Source organism: Helianthus annuus, chromosome 17 (assembly GCF_002127325.2).
Source record: "Helianthus annuus cultivar XRQ/B chromosome 17, HanXRQr2.0-SUNRISE, whole genome shotgun sequence".
In the NCBI taxonomy this organism is placed as follows: Eukaryota; Viridiplantae; Streptophyta; class Magnoliopsida; order Asterales; family Asteraceae; genus Helianthus; species Helianthus annuus.
Window position 1 is genome coordinate 137363478 of NC_035449.2, and position 21411 is coordinate 137384888.

At 37.3% G+C, this 21411-nt stretch overlaps 1 pseudogene; it reads left to right on the forward strand.

The window, feature by feature from the left end:
• The first annotated feature begins 945 nt into the window (after positions 1-945).
• On the forward strand, positions 946-2539 carry LOC110885497 (annotated as a pseudogene).
• The last annotated feature ends 18872 nt before the right edge of the window (positions 2540-21411 follow it).

Genomic DNA, 21411 nt, shown 5'->3' on the forward strand with positions numbered 1-21411 from the left:
GGAGGCTATGATCTCATGACGGTCGAGCAGTCAACCTTGGACATACCTCGAGCAGAATGAGTTTACATGTGAAATTCTTTGCCTAAAGTTAATGTTATCTGACTTCCTTAAAGATTTTTATCATTAACTCTAGGTATATTTTAGTTGATTAGACAATGTTAAATAGTGTGTCACTTGACAATAAAATAGGATGATGGGTTTGCTCAAACTTTTGGTTTGATTAGACAGTGTTAGATAGTGTCATTTGACAATAAAAGAGGACGATGGGTTTACTCGAAAGCATCCGCTTTACTTGGTCATAATGTATTTTTTACCTATAATAAACAAAATCCCTTCCCTTTAATAGTAACGTTACCTATAATTCTGTTTATATTTTACCTATGATAAAATAGTATTAGTAACATATCTATGACTATATTACACTTTAATATATTCTTCTTTTTTAATGTAATACACCTTTATTACACTTTAATATATTCTTTTCTAATGTAATACACCTTTGTATGTATGTTTGCTCAACTCCATTTTAAAACTTATTTTCTTTTTTACTTATAAGGGTGCGTTTTTATAGTAACGTTACCAATAATTCTATATATTATATAAAAGTCACCTCTCATATGTAGTACGAGATATTATGTACCTCAAATATATGTATAGTACTATCTCGGACCCGACCATTAATTTATAAACATTCAAAAGAAGATTAATATTCAAAAAATCAACAACTGGCAGACAGAAAAAAATTGTATATTATAGGTAAGAAAGAGAAAGGTTATGCCAAAGTCATAGAGCTGAATTTAATTTAATATAGATCCAAATTATGAAGTCCCTTTCAATATATTATTGTAATATCATAATATTATTTATATAAGCATTGCCCCCTAACCCCACCCCCCTCTTGTTTGGGTTTTGGATTTATAATTCACATCTTCTTGCACGTCCACTATAAAAAAATTATCCAATTGCTCATCTGTCTACATTTGGGACCCCTAAGTTTAATTTGGTCCAGAACTCATTTGTTCATCATATTCACCCATTTTTCTTCCTCTCTCTCTCTCTCTCACACACACAAACACACACACACACAAAAATTCACTCATTAGTTCATTTGAACCATCACATTAGCTATGCACAAACATAGGCTCAAACACAAACGTAAATATCTAGAACATATCCAGACGAATTCAGCGCAACTTTCAGGAAATTGGATCATGGGGCATGAATCTCTCGCAGTAGATCAAGAAGACCGTGAAAACTCGTTAGAAAATAGCGAAGATACGCCATCTTCTGATGTGTTTAATGACACCAAGACAACTTCCACTTCGTCCCATAAAAGGTTAGTCTAGTTTTAGTATGGAACATACACATAAATAACTCAATTTTCCTAGACATGTTCAAAAGCGAATACCTTAAACAACAAAAGGTTGTAACATATGTTGTTGGGATTTGTTACAGTAGACGTTCGTTACAAAAGCGTGTTGTCTCGGTGCCAGTAAAAGAAATTGAAAGATCTCGGCTTAAGAGTGAGGTAAATGCTCCACCTTCGGATTCTTGGGCATGGAGAAAGTACGGCCAGAAACCCATCAAAGGCTCACCTTACCCTCGGTAAGTTTGACACAATAGTCTACGTTTTGATATTGATTTTGTTGAAATCATTCATCTAACATTTTAGGTACATAATTTATTTTGGTGAATAAAATACAAACAAAAAATCCATTTAGTAAGTTCATATGCACAAATTCATTGGTGTACAATGACAAGACAAAGTTGGATAAAGAAACTAAAAAGCCTCAATTATTGTTATCATTATCTTGGCAGGGGTTATTATAAGTGTAGTAGTTCAAAAGGATGTCCAGCAAGAAAACAAGTAGAGAGGAACCGAGCGGATCCCACAATGGTAATTGTGACGTATTCATGCGATCACAACCACCCGCCGGCATCCAGACACAACAATAAGAACCACCACAAGAACTCCAGCGTCTCACCGCCAGCAGCCTCCACTCCCACCACCACACAAGAAGAAGTTTCCAACATCGATGATCAAGAGGAAGATTCCCCACAATTAAGCAAGCAATCCATAGTGGAACCTGAATTCTCCAACCTAGAGGTGGCCAATAATCATTTGGGCTGGTTTTCTGATTTAGAATCCTTGTCGTCAACCATGCTAGAGAGTCCTTTGCTTGCTAGGGACATAGTCTGTGATGCGGACATGGCTATGATATTCTCGGTTAGTGAAGAAGACGAGTCTTTATTTGCGGATCTTGGTGAGTTACCAGAATGCGCAATGGTTTTCAGGTAATAAACGAGGAGGAGCACAACCGGAGGGCGTGCACTTTGGCCTCGTTGTGTGGTCGTGTGGACAAAAGGGTGATGTATATGATTTGTGTCTAGAGATGTTAAAGATACCAAAAGAAATAATTTTAAAATCTTGAATCTTTTTTTTTTTTTTCCAATTTTAATCTTTAGATATTTTTGGGTTTTAGTGTGTTAATGAATAGCGAATAATAGCTAGAGAATAACAATTGTTTCTATTGGATTGTATATTGTCACCATGTGGGTGTTTTTGAGGACATTTTGCCATTTTCTAATGGCAAGATGCTTTAAACGGTACTTCAACTATAGATACGGGTAAAGCTCTAGTATTGTTTTATATTATTGCGACTCAGAAAGAAGAGAAAGCCTCTACAAATAGAACAAGCATAACCAAAGTAAGTTGAAGTGAGATTTTTAATGGAGACCCTCTTCACTAGAATTAAAATAACGAAACATATAAATGTAGAAATAAATACTTCATTAGTTGCAATAATAATAGGTATGATAGGCCCCTTAAGTAGTGAAACGTGCACAGCAACGTAAAGGTTAGAGTGAAGAAAATCAATGCATGTATAAGGTAGCCATTGTGCAGTAGATCGACAATCTGAACAGCAGTGGCGGAACTAGCCCAAAAAATCAGAGGTATCCCAATTTTATATTTTCTAGACCAGGGGTATCCTTTGTATAACGGAGACGAAGTTGGGAGTACTTTTACACTACGGAAATGGAGTTAAGGGGAACTTTTACTCTAAGGAGACGGGGTTGAAGGGTAACCCATGCTACCCCTAGTAACATTCTAAGTCCGCCCCTGTTGAACAGTATTAGAAATATTGAACTAGGAGATGTGCTATAACCAGGTCTCGGTTGAAATGTAGGGCACCAATCAACAAGTGTTTCGTATATATGCTAATGCAACACCAGTTTAGTTTAGCTGGTAAATATGTGGTTTAAATGTTACAACATGGAGGTAATCCGATGAGCTCAATTAGTAAGGGCACGTACCCTTCTTTAGTGCTAAAATGAGAAAACGTATGTTGTTTCTTGGAACTCCAATAGGCTAAGTTGGGTCAAGAAACAGATAGTATCTTGTGGTGGACCAGCGTTCGCCTGGGCACCCAACAGAGTCAGCATCTTTATAGCCATGAACATTGAGGATAATAGATAGTGTATTGTTAACTCTGAGTAGCAATACTCTAGAGATACCTAAAGATACGTTTAATTAACAACGCTCCAATGACAGATAGCAGGCGCCTAAAGAAATCAATATCTATTCGAGTGAATACTAGATACTATAATCTACCAAACAATTATATGATATAGAAAATGATCCTTTCGACGTCATGCATAAGGCTCCTTTATGTGTCATCTTACACAATCTTTCACGAGGTGTTAAAGCTTCAAAGATAAATAAATATGAAGATCAAGGGGCTTCTTCTAATTTTATGCTTCTTGCATTTCATCCACATCTTACATAGTATTTTTTGTTTGTTTTTTCTTTTAATTTTAAAAAGAATTTACATGTTACATGATTAGCAGTGTTTGTTTTTACATCATGTACTATGTGGGGTTGTAACATTAACCATGTAACATTACCTTTTTTTTTTCCTTTTTTTTATGAATCTAACACAATTTTTGGATAAACCAAACGAAGATCAGTCAATTTTATCAGTTATTAATAGATTATTACATATTTAATTATTGTATAATTATTATTATCTTTATTCTAATAGTCAATACTTAGCATAACTATGTACAACAGATTATTAATCAATAAGAATAAAAAAGTGCAGTAGGTAAAGATACATAGTCGTTGGAGAGCCGCCAAGTGGTCCTTCAATCTATATCTGTATTTTAACAATAAATAAAGATAAAAACTTTTGCATCACAATGACTTTCTGGCGAATCTTTGAAGGCTTCATCATAATTAGCATTATTTTATATGTATCATCAATTAATCTTCTTCCTTATCCTTAAGTTCGTTGGAAGAATAGATAATACCAAGTGGAACCTTGAATTGAACTTCAAACCATGTGTAAGTATTCTTATTTGAATTTCATTTACTCACCAACACTATAAAGAAAACTCGGATTAAAATGGTAAAGATGTTTGTGGACATTGTCAGATATTTTTGGTTAATGTATATATTTATATTTTTATTCCGAAATTACTACATTAATTAGTTTTCTTTAGATTTACAGTATAATGTTAAATGTAATATATAAGAAACCCATCGAACCCTAAGCTCGTCTGAGAACTTGAGCTTGGAACATGCACAGGGGCGGACTTACGAACAATCATCGGGTTCCCAGGAACCCATTCGGTTTTTAATTTTTAGTGCAAATTGTTGATCAGTTCTGTTTAATCATAATGGAAAACATGAAAACATACTCGTGATTGCAGACAGGCCAGCAGAGAATCCAGTAAGAGATGCAGCCATCGAGTTCGACATGCTTGTAAGGGTGATCTGGTTCCTCCTTAGGGTGCAATCTATTGATGGTGATGATGAACCGATAAAGGGTAATCGGTTGAGAGAGAGAGAGAGAGAGACGAAAATTGATGTTGTTGTGTAATTAGGTTATCTAACCCTTTAACCTCTATATTAGTCTCCTTATATATGCACTAAAGAGGGCACCTAATTAGTTAATAAGGGTAATATGGTCAACAACTACCAACTAATTATTTAATAGGTTGTTATGTATTTTGATCTATATAATATAAATGATTATAATGACTACTAGATTAAATACAACATCATAATATATTTAATCTTAGATTCTCCCATTTAGCAGAGTAATAATTTATATGAGTATTAGATAAGCCGGATCAGGAGTTAACACTCATTTCAGCTCTAAACCAAGAACCATAGCAGATAAATACAACCGTTGAATCATTATGCGACTCAGGACCCCTATTAGTCATACTACAATCTCAATTTAAAACCTAATCGTTATGATTAAAATACACATAAGCCCTTTGTTTGATTTGTAACTTTATTTGTCTATATGCCATTATACCGGTTGAACATATTCTTAGAGACATACAAAATCAAACTGAGGAAATTTCATTAACTAAACATAAGCTAGTACAATATCCTAAATAAGGTCTTTAGTAAATCCCATATTCCGAACATGTTCTTCATAAACTTTAGGTGGGAGACCTCCAGTCATCAGATCCGCAAGCATATCTTTAGTATTAATATACTCAATACAAAGATTATTTTCCTCAACCCGTTCACGTACGAACAGATATTTTGTATCAAGATATAAACCAGCTCCACTCGAACTGTTACTGTTCGAGAAACTAACAACAGCTGAGTTATCACAGTAAAGCTTCAATGGTCTAGAAATAGAATTAACGATTTTGAGTCCAGTGATCAGATTCCTAAGCAACATTCCATGACATGTTTCATTATAAACAACAATGTATTCTGCATCATTGTGGAAGTTGTGGTCAACTGTTGTTTATGACTCTTCCATGAGATAAGTCCGCCTGCTAACATAAAGATATAGTCCGAAGTGGATTTCTTGTCATCTTTGCATTTGGCAAAGTCAGAATCAGAATAGCCTACTACTTCTAAATAATCACTTCTTCTATAAGTTAGTTTATAGTCTTTCGTTCCTTGCAGATATCGAAGTACCTTCTTAGTTGCTTTCCAGTGATCTAGGTTGGGATTAGTCTGATAACGGCCTAGCATTCCAGCAATATAAGTGATATCTGGGTGTGTATAGACTTGAGCATACATCAGGCTCCCGACAACTGACGCGTAAGGTATCTGGCTCATATGCTCCTTTTCTACCTCTGTTGTCGGACACAGGAATGAACCGAAAACATCTCCCTTAACTACTGGAGCGACTGAGGGTTTGCACTGTTGCATGTTGTAACGTGTAAGGAGACGATCTATGTAAGACGTTTGTGACAATCCTAAGATCCCTTTGTGTCTATCTCAGTGAATTTCGATGCCAATGACGTAAGAAGCATCTCCGAGATCCTTCATGTCGAAGTTATGCAAGAGTAACTACTTCGACTCATGCAACATGTCTAAACTGTTACTTGCCAATAGAATGTCATCTACGTAAAGGACAAGTATAGTAAAGTTGGTTCCATTCATCTTGAGGTAGGTGCATTTATCCATTTGATTCTTTATAAAACCTTGTTTCTTCATGACTTCATTAAACTTGAGATACCATTGACGTGTTTTAACCCGTAAATGGATTTCTTCAACTTACAGACTAGATGCTCCTGATATTCAGGTTTAAAAGCCTTCAGGTTGTTTCATGTAAACATCTTTGTCTAAGTCTCCATTAAGAAAAGCGGTTTTAACATCCATCTGATGCAGCTCTAAATCAAAATGAGCTACTAGGGCCATGACGATCCTTAATGAATCTTTACGAGAGATAGGGGAAAACGTATCTTGATAATCAATTTCCTCTTTCCGAGTGTAGCCCTTTGCAACCAATCTTGCTTTGTACCGTTCAACATTCCCATTCGGATCCAGTTTTGTTTTGAACACCCATTTACATCCTACGGGTTTGACACCCTTAGAAGGAACTCTATTGAGTATATGAACAGCTGCTTTTAACACTTCAGTCCCGAGGAATAATGGTAAATTAGTGTTTGCTAACATGCACCATGTTCATAAGGGTACGGTTTCTTTGTTCAGCGACACCGTTCTGCTGAGGTGTACTAGGCATGGTGTATTAGTTAACAATCCCCTGGCTCTTACAAAACTCATAAAATGGACTAGGAGCTTGACCCACATCAGTATGTCTTCCATAATATTCATCGCCTCTATCTGATCTCACAACTTTAATCTGACGATCTAATTGCTTTTCAACTTTAGCTTTATAATCTTTAAAAGTTGTAAGAGATTCAGATTTTTCCTTAATGAGATACAAGTACATGTAATGAGAATAATCATCAATGTAAGTGATAAATGAAGTATGTCTAGTTATGCCAGTGATTTGGTAGGGACCACTAATGTCAGTGTGAATGAGTTCTAATAAATTAGAGCTCCTAGTGGCACCTTTCTTATGTGCTAATGTCATTTTACCTTTAAGACATTTGACACATGTTCCAAAATCAGTGAAATCGGGAGGATGTAGGACTTCATCCTTTACGAGACGAATTAATCGTTCTCTTGAGATGTGGCCTAAACGTTGATGCCACAACATGGATGAAGTCTCTAAGTCTCGTTTCCCTTTCATCTTTGTGAGTGATTCATTAATGTTATATGAAAACAAAGATTTGGAAAAGTCATCATCTAGTTCTAATCTATAGAGACCACCATCAAGAGTGCCATTACCAAAAAGAACGAAATCATAGAGGATAGAGAGTTTGCGATGACCATAGGAAACAACAAAACCGTTTATGTCTAACTTTGGCTCTGATACAAGGTTCCGAGTTACCTCAGGAACATATAAGGTATCATAAAGTTTAATACATAAACCAGTTTTCATAAATAATTGTAATGTTCCTATGGCCTTCACTTCTAATTCTCGATCATCCCTAACCTTAAGTGTTCTTTGGTTTCTTCCTAGTTTCCGGATTGAAAGGAATCCCTGAGTAGAGTTGGTTGCATGAACCATATAACCAGAATCAAACCACCAAGAATTAGCAGGAACATTTAAATTATAGGACTCAAGTATCATGAAAAAATCGTTACCTTTCTTAGCTAGCCACTCCTTAAAGTCAGGGCATTCCTTCTGCATATGTCCTATCTTTTTATAGAACTTGCAGTGGATTTTTCCTAAGGAGTTCTTAGAGCTGGAAGGTGCACTTGCATTAGGATTGGGCCTTTGGACCTTGGAAGCATCCCTTATTGGATAATTGTTCTTCCTCTTCTTAGAGTTGGAGGTGGTGAAGTTTGCAACATCAGTAGTGCGATCCATCTTCATACGCTCTTCCTCCTGCACGCACATAGCGATCAGCTCACTCATCATCCATTTTTCCTTATGAGTGTTGTAATTGATCTTGAATGCTTCATAGGACGAAGGAAGCGAAGTAATGATGAAGTGAATAAGAAAACCATCACTGATTTGCATGTCTAGCCCCTTCAGCTTATTGGCCATGTCATTCATCATCATGATGTGTTCGCGAATGCTGCTCCTCCCATCATACTTAGTTGTCACCATCTTGAGGATTAGAGTACTAGCGTGTGCTTTAGATGTCCCCTTGAATTACGCCTACACAGAAGCAAGTAGGTTTTAGCGTCATCAGAATCAGGAATGGCTCTTCTGATAGCATTTTTTATGGACTGCTTCATAAAATGAGAGACATGCGGTTACACCTAGTCCACTTTTAATGAATCTTCTGCTTAGCAGCAGTACTTTGAGGAGTAAGGTCTGCTGGCTTATTCACTCTTAAAGCAAAATCGAAGTCTAGCAATTCAAGCATAAACATGAGAGAGTCTTTCCATGCAGCAAAGTTATCACTAGTCAAAGGTGGAATCCCGCAATTGGGTGTTGATAGTGGAAATAAGATGAGCAAATTATGATACTAATCAAGAAGTCCTAATGTGATCTATGGGCATGTTATACTAAGGCATGCATAAATAATGACCATTTTAATTATGAAGCCGTGATATTCTTTGTTACTAACATCAAAATAATAGACTTAGTTAAAATTCTACTTAAACGAAGACAAATCAGCTTTGGCTAAAAGTATAATCATTTAAGCATGTGTGCAAAGTGATCGTGAGAAATCAGCTTTGGCCAGAAATGAGACAATCACTTTAGTTATGCACTTGTTTAGTATGCTATACATGAATGAATTAAATCAGCTTTTGCCAGATATTAAGACATTCACGTTTGTAATGCATAGTCAACATGGCTTTTATAATACTTGAGCAATAAATAGATGTATGAAATCAGCTTTGGCCAGAAGTGATACATCAGAAGCTCACCCAAGTTAAGCCATTTTCGTTTTGTAAAACATTATCTGATTCTGATTAATTAACTAAGTATTTACAAAACCAATTATTTAATAGCAAACCACCTGTTAGCGCGGATCGAACTAGGGGGTGCAGGGGGACAGTGTGACAACTGGCACCAAACCGGTAATTTCCGTACACTTTAAATATTATTTAATGACTGCAATTATGTGCTTTAATGTCAACATTATCTGATTTCATACTATACCAGTGAATTCACGCACGTCTTATATTAAAAAATATTTCTTTATGCATTAACGAGAGCGTTGCGTCAGAGATACTAGTAAACTCACCGGTAAGACACATTGTGTCAACATAACTACAGAAAGCAGTTAGACAATAGAATTGGAGCCTAGGTGTAGGTCCAACGACAAGAATACATTAAAACCCAAGAGTACAAACAAGGGTTAACATATAGACATTCCGGAAGCTAAAAATACACACTAAAAGCACCCGAAACGCACTTTAAGTGCAAAATTTCACCAAATTCAGCTATAAATCAGCTTTGAACACATAAATATTATGCAGAAAGTATGATTTATCATTCAGAATACTTCCCCAAGTGTTTGGAATTGAAAGGGTTACAAAAAGATACTTGAAAGACACTAAACGGTGCAATGTAGCACTTTAACGAACCGGTATCTAACCAAACAACCGGACATTACCCGGAACACAAAACTATTATTAGAAACATTGTTTTATTGTTTCTAAGCTAGCTACGATCCCCGAACACCTTAACACCCACTAAAATATCTAGTAGCTAATATAACTAACTAGATACTTGGTTTTTTTTAACCTTATGATCTAACTATCTAGTTAACCCCTAACCAAGACCCCCCCCCCCTAACCATACGATTATAAGGTGGCCCCCACCATGATTTTATTTGATTAAATTAAGTGATCTTGTCTAAACTTTTGAGACATATTGCACACCAGACAAACTTGTGTTGGCATATTATAAGTATAACCATTAGTCTAAGCTTTTCATTTGCATCTTCATATCACCAACACCATCTTCTCTTCTCCTTTCCCTTACCATCGGCCGAAACCATCCATCACACTACCACCATCATTCGATTTTGCTTCATCCATTCTCTTAACACACAAGAGTGTTAGAAGGTGCATAAGGAAGCTAGGAGCTTACGGAAGTTCAAGAACCTCTCTTATTTGCTTTTATCCACTTCATTTATCCTCTGGATCATCCCTAGCCTTGAGCTAGTGGTAAGAACATCATACACTTCGTATTTCATCTTATTTTAGTGGGTAAAAGGTTATGTGCTATGTTAATCTTGAAGAACACTAATGAATTACATGAAGAAAACATGAACATAAGCTTGCTAGATGAAGATATCTTGATAAATATAAGTTGTTATGCTTGTGATTATTGATTGTTTGTGAAAATGATGTTGATCATCATGTAGTCTTGCTAGATCATGATTAAAAACATGATCTAGCAAGATGTAAGAAAGGAAATTGTTGTAGGATGATAGGTCATTCACATAAAAATCATGAACTTGGAAGACCACTTTGTTTTCTTGAAAAGTAACGAACAAAGTAAGTTGTTAAACACATAGATCTAAATAGTGAATGATCTTTAAAGAAACCAAGTTTAAAATACAAGTTTCACTTATTCTTGGTTCTTAAACAAATAAACCTTATTTTTAGTGGTTAATAAAGTATGGAAGTATGTAAGTAGCAAGAAAAATCCATGAAGAAACATTTTTAGAAAATATGATCATAAGTTGTAAAGATCTAAATTCTTTAAGGATTTTTCTAAAAGATCAACCACACTTTAAAGGGTAACAAGACTTACTAAAAATACTAGTAAGTTACTACAAATTTTTACAAGAACTTCAAGTTCATGATGTTGTGTGATTTACATGATCTAGGCTTATGGTAAGACTTAATTGTGTTGTTGATGTTGTTGATGATTTAAAAGAAAATAAACACATGTTTTGAAAACATGGGAAACCTCCGTTTTAGGGGAAATTCTGTCAAAATTTCTATAAATATATAAGTTTTTGAGAAACTTATTCCCTAAAAATGCATCTAAAAACATTTACCAAGATTTCCCTAATTTTTGTGTTAAGAAATGATGATTCTTCAAGATTAAAAATTTATATTAAGTATGTATATTTTTGAGAAAATATATATTTATTGATCATCAAATTTTGTGCTAAGTGTATGTAGTATGTATTGTATGTAATAGTGTATTAGGACTTGAAAATACGCTAAATACTCATAAGAAGTAAAAGCACAAAGAATACACATATAATATACTTAGTCAAATACAAGAAAATATAATTGTGTAAATATATTACTTGATAGAATAAATAACTTGGATAAGTTATGAACATGAAATGAAGTGTTAGACAAAATACATAATTCGGGTGAAAAATACAAGATACTTATATTTATTGTTGAGAAAATAATATAAGTAAGACACTTAGTTAAAAATATAAATTATTTTTAACACAAGAATACATATACAAAAGATAGTGACTTGTGCTTGTGCGATACAAATCTAGTGACTAACGATACTAAAACACGTTTAGGTCACGAAGCTAGATAAGCGAATCCGGTGAAGTTTACGACGCAGGAGCGCAAAGTTGTGAGTTCATGCCCCCCTTTTCTTTAACTTTTTTTGGTTTTATAACTTCGGGGGTGAAATACATGTTACAAATGTTACAATGTTTACAAATGGTATGATGGAGTACAAAAACATTCAAGTGAAACATTCTAGATCATGTCCCGAATAGGGTACTATAAGCACCATTAATCAACGTATACATTCAGACTGCGGAACAAAAGGTTAGATCTAATGGGTTTCAGGCAACCCCACTCTTGGCCTACTTCTACCAATCAGTGCTTCTGTGTCTCAGTCAAAGTCGACAAAAATGCCTAGGTTTGGTGGCTTCCTATGTCGTGACACATGTTAGTGGCCTTGCAAACCACTAGCGATCTCAAACATTCATAATATTTAGTTATAGATACATTCTACATGATACATTCAAACATACATAGTACTCATTTACAGATACGTTTTACAAGTTACATTCAAACATTCATACATTCTACAAGTTAGATATCATGTTTTCATTCAAGTATTTAAATATTCAAAACAATCACTGCATGAATTCACACCAACATTACGTTGACGTTTTTCCAAAACTCACATCTATTTCAGGTAACTAAAGTGGATGTGCGCGCGGTCTTACTCATGCTTGTGGATGTCGTTATTGTTTGTCTTAAATAAGTTGTAAACTTTCAGACAATATGTTGTTTCGTAACGTAAACACTTAAACTATGTTTTCCGTTATGTAATGGTAATGGTGTTTGAAGTTATTTTTATGAGCATGTAGTATGTTTACCAATCGTATGCAATGAAAACCTTTCATGATCACACCTCGTGCTTCCGCCTAAGAAAGGGGTGTGACAGATTGGTATCAGAGCTGCGATTGTAGTGAACCAGTATTCCTTCTCGAGTCTAGACTTCAATCTCTAGGATCCTCTCACGAAAACAATTTTCAAAAAGTTTTCATTGCATAAAACTTCCCGCGACATCCACTACCTGAAGCTGTTTACAAAGAGTCAAGAAGAGACACTACGAGACTTAGGGTGCACTAGAATAGCACTTTTCTGCGATTAAGAATTACTTGCAATTATGTGTGATAATTGATATATACATATACTATATGTAGAATGTCACAGGTATACGAGACTTTACCTGAGAGCAATGGCCTATCTGAAGGAAGTGATACGAGGATGAAACGAACTGTGCGGACTATGCAAGGAGTTATGTAATTATGGATGCATACATAATTATGGAATTTAGTGCACAGAAACCACAGCAAGTCTTGTCACGTATAGCTCCCCTCAGTGCAAGAAAATGGTCAAACGTGAACACCCCTCCCCCAGCCTACTAAATAACTCTGCTAGAGTAATAATTGTTTGATGTCACTTATGTGGTAATTGCTTGTGTATATATACTACTACTGTCTCGTAAGACGATATCAAATAAATGTTTAACCCTATTGCGTTATGTTCTGTCAGAACATGGCACCCAGAAAGGCTGTGAACGCTCGCGATCAACCTCCTCCTCTCCCACTGCCAAGAACTGCTGAAGAGCTTAACGCTCTACTGGAAGAAATGATCTCCGCAGCTATTGCCCAGTACGCAGCTATGCTAGGAAAAATGGTAATGGAGACTCATCTGGAGGAAACGCAGCTCAAGGTTGCACTTTCAAGCAATTCCTCGATTGCAAACCGCTGAACTACGACGGCACTGGAGGTGCAGTGGCGTTTGTACGCTGGACAGAGAAGACAGAGGCCACTATCCGTATGAGCAAGTGTACTGCGGATCAGCAAGTCACTTTTGCTACTGGGTTGTTTCTTGATAAAGCTCTGACTTGGTGGAACTTGCAAGTCCAAACTCTGGGTGATGATGCCGCTTATGGCATGTCCTGGGATGAACTGAAGGAGAAGATGAGAGAGAAGTATTGCTCTCGTGCTGAACTCCAGAGGTTGGAGACTGAGTTTTGGCATCTGACCATGGAAGGTGCGGCCATCACTGGTTATACTCGAAGGTTCCATGACTTATCTAGAGTGCTTCCTTACATGGTGACTCCTGAGTTTAAGCGCGTTGAACGCTACATCTGGGGATTGGCCCTGGAATTTCGTAGTTTGGTAACTTCGGCCAAACCCGCAACGATCACTGAGGCTGTAACTCTGGCTGTCAGCCTTACTGAAGATGCGGTCCGTATGAAGAACCTATCGTTGAACCCAACTGAGAAGACTGAGACGCATGCTGAGTCGTCTGGTGACAAGAAGAGAAAGCATTCAAATCTGAACCAAGCAACCCGCAGCAACAACAAGGGTTCGAACAACAAGAAGCGTGACACTAACCCACCTATGGGGGCAAAAACCCTCGCGACTGCAAGCAATACAGGGTCTAAGAAGTATCAGGGCACTCTGCCCAAATGCAACCGCTGCGACTTTCACCACGTGGGAAATTGTCGCGTTGGGAAATGCGAGAACTGCGGGAAGTCAGGCCACCATACTGAGGATTGTTGGGAAATAGGTATTGGAGGCCGCAATGGTAATGGTAATGGTAATGGAAACAATGGTGGGAACGGCAACGGTAACCAGAATGGTAATAGAGCTGGGTGAAACCAGGGATGCTTCAGTTGTGGAAGCAATGATCATTTCATGAAAGACTGCCCAAAGGGAAACAATGCTCAGGCTCGAGCATTTATGATAGGAGCAAAGAACGCACGCGAGGACCCTAATGTGGTCACCGGTACGTTTCTCATTAACAATCACTTTGCGTCCATATTATTTGACACTGGTGCCGACTATAGCTTCATGTCTGTGGAATTTAAACGTATGCTTGGAATAGAATCGAGTAGATTAGATATTCCTTATTCTATAGAGCTAGCCAATGGTAAACTTGTTGAATCGAGAGAAGTTGTTAGAGGATGCACATTAGAGCTTGGTGAACGAAGATTTAGCATCGACCTCTAACCTATTCAATTGGGTAGCTTTGACGTAGTGGTCGGAATGGACTGGTTGTCCAAGAACAAAGCTGAAGTTATTTGTCACAAGAAAATCATTCGCATCCCTCTGGCAAATGATGAAACTCTCATTGTACATGGAGAAAAACGAGACACGCCTCTACGAATCATCAGTTGCATGAAGGCACAGAAGTGCTTAAGGAAAGGATTGTTGCTTTCCTAGCGCACGTTGTAGATAAGAAGGCTGTGGAGCCGAAACTCGAAGACATTCCGGTGGTAAAGGAATTCCCTGATGTTTTTCCCGAAGATCTGCTAGGATTACCTCTGCAACGACAAGTCGAATTCCGTATAGACTTGGTTCCAGGAGCCGCTCCTTTAGCCAAGGCACCCTATCGGCTTGCACCATCCGAGATGCAAGAATTATCTACACAACTCCAGGAGTTGTTGGATAAAGGATTCATAAGGCCAAGCTTCTCACCCTGGGGAGCTCCAGTATTGTTCGTAAAGAAGAAGGATGGAACTCTGCGGATGTGTATCGATTACAGAGAACTGAACAACCTCACAATCAAGAATCGGTACCCACTACCGAGGATTGATGACTTATTTGATCAGTTGCAAGGATCAAGCTACTATTCCAAGATCGATCTTCGATCTGGATACCATCAGTTAAGGATACAAGAGGAAAGTGTACCAAACACTGCATTCAGAACACGCTATGGGCATTATGAGTTTCTTGTGAGGGCATTTGGATTGACGAACGCGCCAGCGGTATTTATGGACCTGATGAACCACGTATGCAAACCATATCTCGATAAATTCGTGATAGTATTTATCGATGATATCCTGATTTATTCCCGAACGAAAGAAGAACACGAGCAACACCTCGGAACCATTTTGGAACTACTAAAGAAAGAGAAACTTTATGCAAAGTTCTCAAAATGCGAATTCTGGATTCGCGAAGTCAATTTCTTGGTCATGTTGTGAACGAGAGGGGCATTCATGTAGACCCGTCCAAGATTGAAGCAATAAAGAATTGGGAAGCTCCCAAAACCCCAACTGAAGTTCGGCAATTTTTGGGCTTAGCGGGTTATTACCGGCGATTCATCGAGAATTTCTCCAAGATAGCTCAACCGCTAACGACCCTTACGCAGAAAGATAAGAAGTAGGACTGGGGTGACAAGCAGGAAGAAGCCTTCCAACTACTTAAAAACAAGCTATGTGATGCACCAATACTATCATTACCCGAAGGCACTGAAGACTTTGTGGTATACTGCGACGCTTCACGACAAGGTTTGGGTTGCGTGCTCATGCAACGCCAGAAAGTCATCGCTTATGCTTCGAAACAAATGAAGGTTCATGAAAGAAACTATACCACTCACGACTTGGAACTTGGCGCGGTGGTATTCGCCTTAAAGATCTGGCGAAATTATCTATATGGTACTCGATGTACAATTTTCACGGATCACAAAAGCTTACAACACATACTTGATCAGAAGGAATTAAACATGCGCCAGCGGCGATGGGTCGAGCTGCTAAATGATTACGATTGTGAGATTAAGTACCATCCTGGAAAGGCAAACGTTGTAGCGGACGCATTAAGTCGAAAAGAAAGGGGTAAGACCCTAAGGGTTCGAGCATTGAAATGACGATTCGAACGAACCTCACAACACGTATTCGTGACGCCCAACAAGAAGCCCTTAAGATGGAAAACCGTAAAGCTGAATACCTCTGGGGTATGTTTAAATATATGGTGCCAAATGAAGAGGGAGCCTTATACTTTAAAAGCGAATTTGGGTTCCGCTCTATGGCGGTATTCGAGAAGTCATCCTCGATGAAGCGCATAAATCAAGATACTCGATCCATCCAGGATCAAACAAGATGTATCAAGACTTAAAAGAGTACTATTGGTGGCCGAGACTCAAGAGCGATGTTGCTGTTTATGTTGGAAAGTGCCTTACCTGTGCTAAGGTTAAGGCTGAATATCAGAAACCGTCCTGCCTACTACAACAACCAGAGATTCCCATGTGGAAGTGGGAGCAAATCTCAATGGACTTCATAAAAAAGTTACCCAGGACCCCGAGAGGGCACGATATGATATGAGTGATAGTCGATCGGTTAACGAAGTCTGCGCACTTCCTACCAATCCGAGAAAAATAGCATGGGGAAGCTTGCTGAGATATACCTAAAAGAAATTGTGGCACGTCATGGAGTGCCTATCTCAATTATTTCAGACAGGGATGGATGCTTTGTCTCAAGAATCTGGCAATCGTTCCAGGAGGCCTTTGGATCTCAGCTAGATCTGAGCACAACCTTCCATCCGCAAACAGACGGCCAGAGCGAACGAACCATACAAACACTAGAAGATATGCTTTGTGCATGTGTCATGGACTTAGGCGGCAGCTGGGATACTCATCTACCATTAGTAGAGTTCTCCTACAATAACAGTTATCATACAAGCATAAAAGCCGCACCGTTCGAAGCTCTATATGGCCGCAAGTGCCGATCACCCTTATGTTAGGCAGACGCTGGAGTTAAACGCATGGTTGGTCCTGAACTTGTACAAGAGACAACCGACAATATTATGCAGATCCGAGAGTGCATTAAGGCGGCTCGAGATCGACAAAAGAGCTACGCTGATCGAAGATGAAAACCATTAGAATTCGAGGTGGGAGACAAAGTGTTGTTAAAGGTCTCACCTTGGAAGGGCGTAGTCAGATTCGGAAAGCGTGGAAAGCTGAATCCACGATACATCGGGCCATTCAAGATTCTGGAAAGAATTGGTACCGTGGCATACAAGTTGGAATTACCGGAAGAACTTAATGGAGTACATGATACGTTCCATGTATCCAACCTCAAGAAGAGTCCAACACAAGAAGACGTGATCATCCCTACGGATGAAGTGCATATTGATGACGCCCTCCAATTTACAGAACAACCCGTTGGGGTTACCGACTGGAAAGTCAACAAGACCAGGAGGAGCACTGTCAAACTTGTCAAAGTACGTTGGAACTCTAAGCACGGACCTGAGTACACGTGGGAACGTGAAGACCAGTTCAAAGAAAAGTACCCCCACCTGTTCAAGAAGACTCCTGCGAGAGTTGGTTCAGCCTGAATTTCGAGACGAAATTCTTTTAACGGGGGGAGACTGTGACCACTGGCACCAAACCGGTAATTTCCGTACACTTTAATCATTATTTAATTACTGCAATTATGTGCTTTAGAGTCAACATTATCTGATTTCATACTATACCAGTGAATTTATGCACGTCTTATATTACAAAATATTGTTTTATGCATTAACGAGAGCGTTGCGTCAGAGATACTAGTAAACTCACCGGTAAGACACATTGTGTCAACAGAACTGCAGAAAGCAGTTAGACAATAGAATTGGAGCCTAGGTGTAGGTCCAACGACAAGAATACATTAAAACCCAAGAGTACATACAAGGGTTAACATATAGACATTCCGGAAGCTAAAAATACGCACTAAAAAGCACCCGAAACACACTTTAAGTGCAGAATTTCACCAAATTCAGCTATAAATCAGCTTTGAACACATAAATATTATGCAGAAAGTATGATTTATCATTCAGAATACTTCCCCAAGTGTTGGGAATTGAAAGGGTTACAAAAAGATACTTGAGAGACACTAAACGGTGCAATTTAGCACTTTAACGAACCAGTATCTAACCAAACAACCGGACATTACCCGGAACACAAAAATATTATTAGAAACATTGTTTTATCGTTTCTAAGCTAGCTACGATCCCCGAACACCTTAACACCCACTAAAATATCTAGTAGCTAATATAACTAACTAGATACTTGGTTTTTTTAACCTTATGATCTAACTAGCTAGTTAACCCCTAACCAAGACCCCCCACCCCCTTAACCATACGATTATAAGGTGGCCCCCACCATGATTTTATTTGATTAAATTAAGTGATCTTGTCTAAACTTTTGAGACATATTGCACACTAGACAAACTTGTGTTGGCATATTATAAGTATAACCATTAGTCTAAGCTTTTCATTTGCATCTTCATATCACCAACACCATCTTCTCTTCTCCTTTCCCTTACCATCGGCCGAAACCATCCATCACACTACCACCATCATTCGATTTTGCTTCATCCATTCTCTTAACACGCAAGAGTGTTAGAAGGTGCATAAGGAAGCTAGGAGCTTACGGAAGTTCAAGAACCTCTCTTATTTGCTTTTATCCACTTCATTTATCCTCTTGATCATCCCTAGCCTTGAGCTAGTGGTAAGAACATCATACACTTCATATTTCATCTTATTTTAGTGGGTAAAAGGTTATGTGCTATGTTAATCTTGAAGAACACTAATGAATCACATGAAGAAAACATGAACATAAGCTTGCTAGATGAAGATATCTTGATAAATATAAGTTGTTATGCTTGTGATTATTGATTGTTTGTGAAAATGATGTTGATCATCATGTAGTCTTGCTAGATCATGATTAACAACATGATCTAGCAAGATGTAAGAAGGGAAATTGTTGTAGGATGATAGGTCATTCACATAAAAATCATGAACTTGGAAGACCACTTTGTTTTCTTGAAAAGTAATGAACAACGTAAGTTGTTAAACACATAGATCTAAATGTTTGTGAATGATTTTTAAAGAAACCATGTTTAAAATACAAGTTTCGCTTAATCTTGGTTCTTAAACAAATAAACCTTATTTTTGGTGGTTAATAAAGTATGGAAGTATGTAAGTAGCAAGAAAAATCCATGAAGAAACATTTTTAGAAAATATGATCATAAGTTGTAAAGATATAAATTCTTTAAGGATGATGTTTTTAAAAGATCAACCACACTTTTAAGGGTAACAAAACTTACTAAAAACACTAGTAAGTTACTACAAATTTTTACAAGAACTTCAAGTTCATGATGTTGTGTGATTTACATGATCTAGGCTTATGGTAAGACTTGATTGTTTCGTTGATATTGTTGATGATTTAAAAGAAAATAAACACATGTTTGGAAACATGTGAAACCTCCGTTATTAGGGGAGACTCTTTCAAAATTTCTATAAAATTTTGACACTTAGAAAATTATATAAGTTTTTGAGAAACTTATTCCCTAAAAATGCATCTAAAAACATTTACCAAGATTTGCCTAATTTTTGTGTTAAGAAATGATGATTTCTTCAAGATTAAAAATTTATATTAAGTATGTATATTTTTGAGAAAATATATATATATTTATTGATCATCAAATTTTGTGCTAAGTGTATGTAGTATGTATTATATGTGATAGTGTATTAGGACTTGAAAATACGCTAAATATTCATAAGAAGTAAAAGCACAAAGAATACACATATAATATACTTAGTCAAATACAAGAAAATATAATTGTGTAAATATATTACTTGATAGAATAAATAACTTGGATAAGTTATGAACATGAAATGAAGTGTTAGACAAAATACATAATTCGGGTGAAAAATACAAGATACTTATATTTATTGTTGAGAAAATAATATAAGTAAGACACTTAGTTAAAAATATAAATTATTTTTAACACAAGAATACATATACAAAAGATAGTGACTTGTGCTTGTGCGATACAAATCTAGTGACTAACGATACTAAAACACGTTTAGGTCACGAAGCTAGATAAGCGAATCCGGTGAAGTTTACGACGCAGGAGCGCAAAGTTGTGAGTTCATGCTCCCCCTTTTCTTTAACTGTTTTTGGTTTTATAACTTTGGGGGTGAAATACATGTTACAAATGTTACAATGTTTACAAATGGTATGATGGAGTACAAAAACATTCAAGTGAAACATTCTAGATCATGTCCCGAATAAGGTACCATAAGCACCATTAATCAACGTATACATTCGGTGTGACATCCCTCACCAAATCAGGTATCCGTACGACTTAATTAATATCTAATTACGGCTTAATTACTGTGCTTGCTTGAAAATGTGAATAAACTGCTACTTGAATTCTGATACGTACACTTACTTGCATCATACTTTATTTGCTGTCACTCCATTATTTACATACAGAACTTTAGTGACAAAATTGACGCACAAAAGCACAGTAGCACAATGAACGGATAACCCAGTAAACGTGCTGGCATAGCTAGCACCAGACAGACACTGTCTCTAAGGCCAGTATGAGCCGGGAATAGTTTACTACACTAGTAGAAAGTGTAGGGAGATGAGGATTGTAGAACTGCGTCTCTAGGTGATAATTATAGTGAAAATCAACCAACCCCCCCCCCCATATAACCAAATTCGGTTACTCCCAAGGGGACACACCCCACTTACTTTTGAATATTTAAATCCATGATGTCTAATATCTTCCTAGCATTATAACCCTTGGGTAATTGATATGGAGTGGTTTATAAATGCATCCTAGAGTTAACATCACATTCATAACCGCACTTAACAAAAGTTCACAACTCTCTCTCCTTCTCTTGAACTTTGGCCGACCACCATAGCCACACCACCACCACTTTTTGATTTTTATCAACGCATTCTACTTGCATACAAGGGTTAAGGATCTCATACGAGGAAGCTCGGTGCACTCGGATTGCAAAGGACCTCACTACATTGCTTTTAACCACCCATTTTTCGACTAGTTTCTTCCCTAGCCTCGAGCTAGTAGTAAGTGACTCTAAACG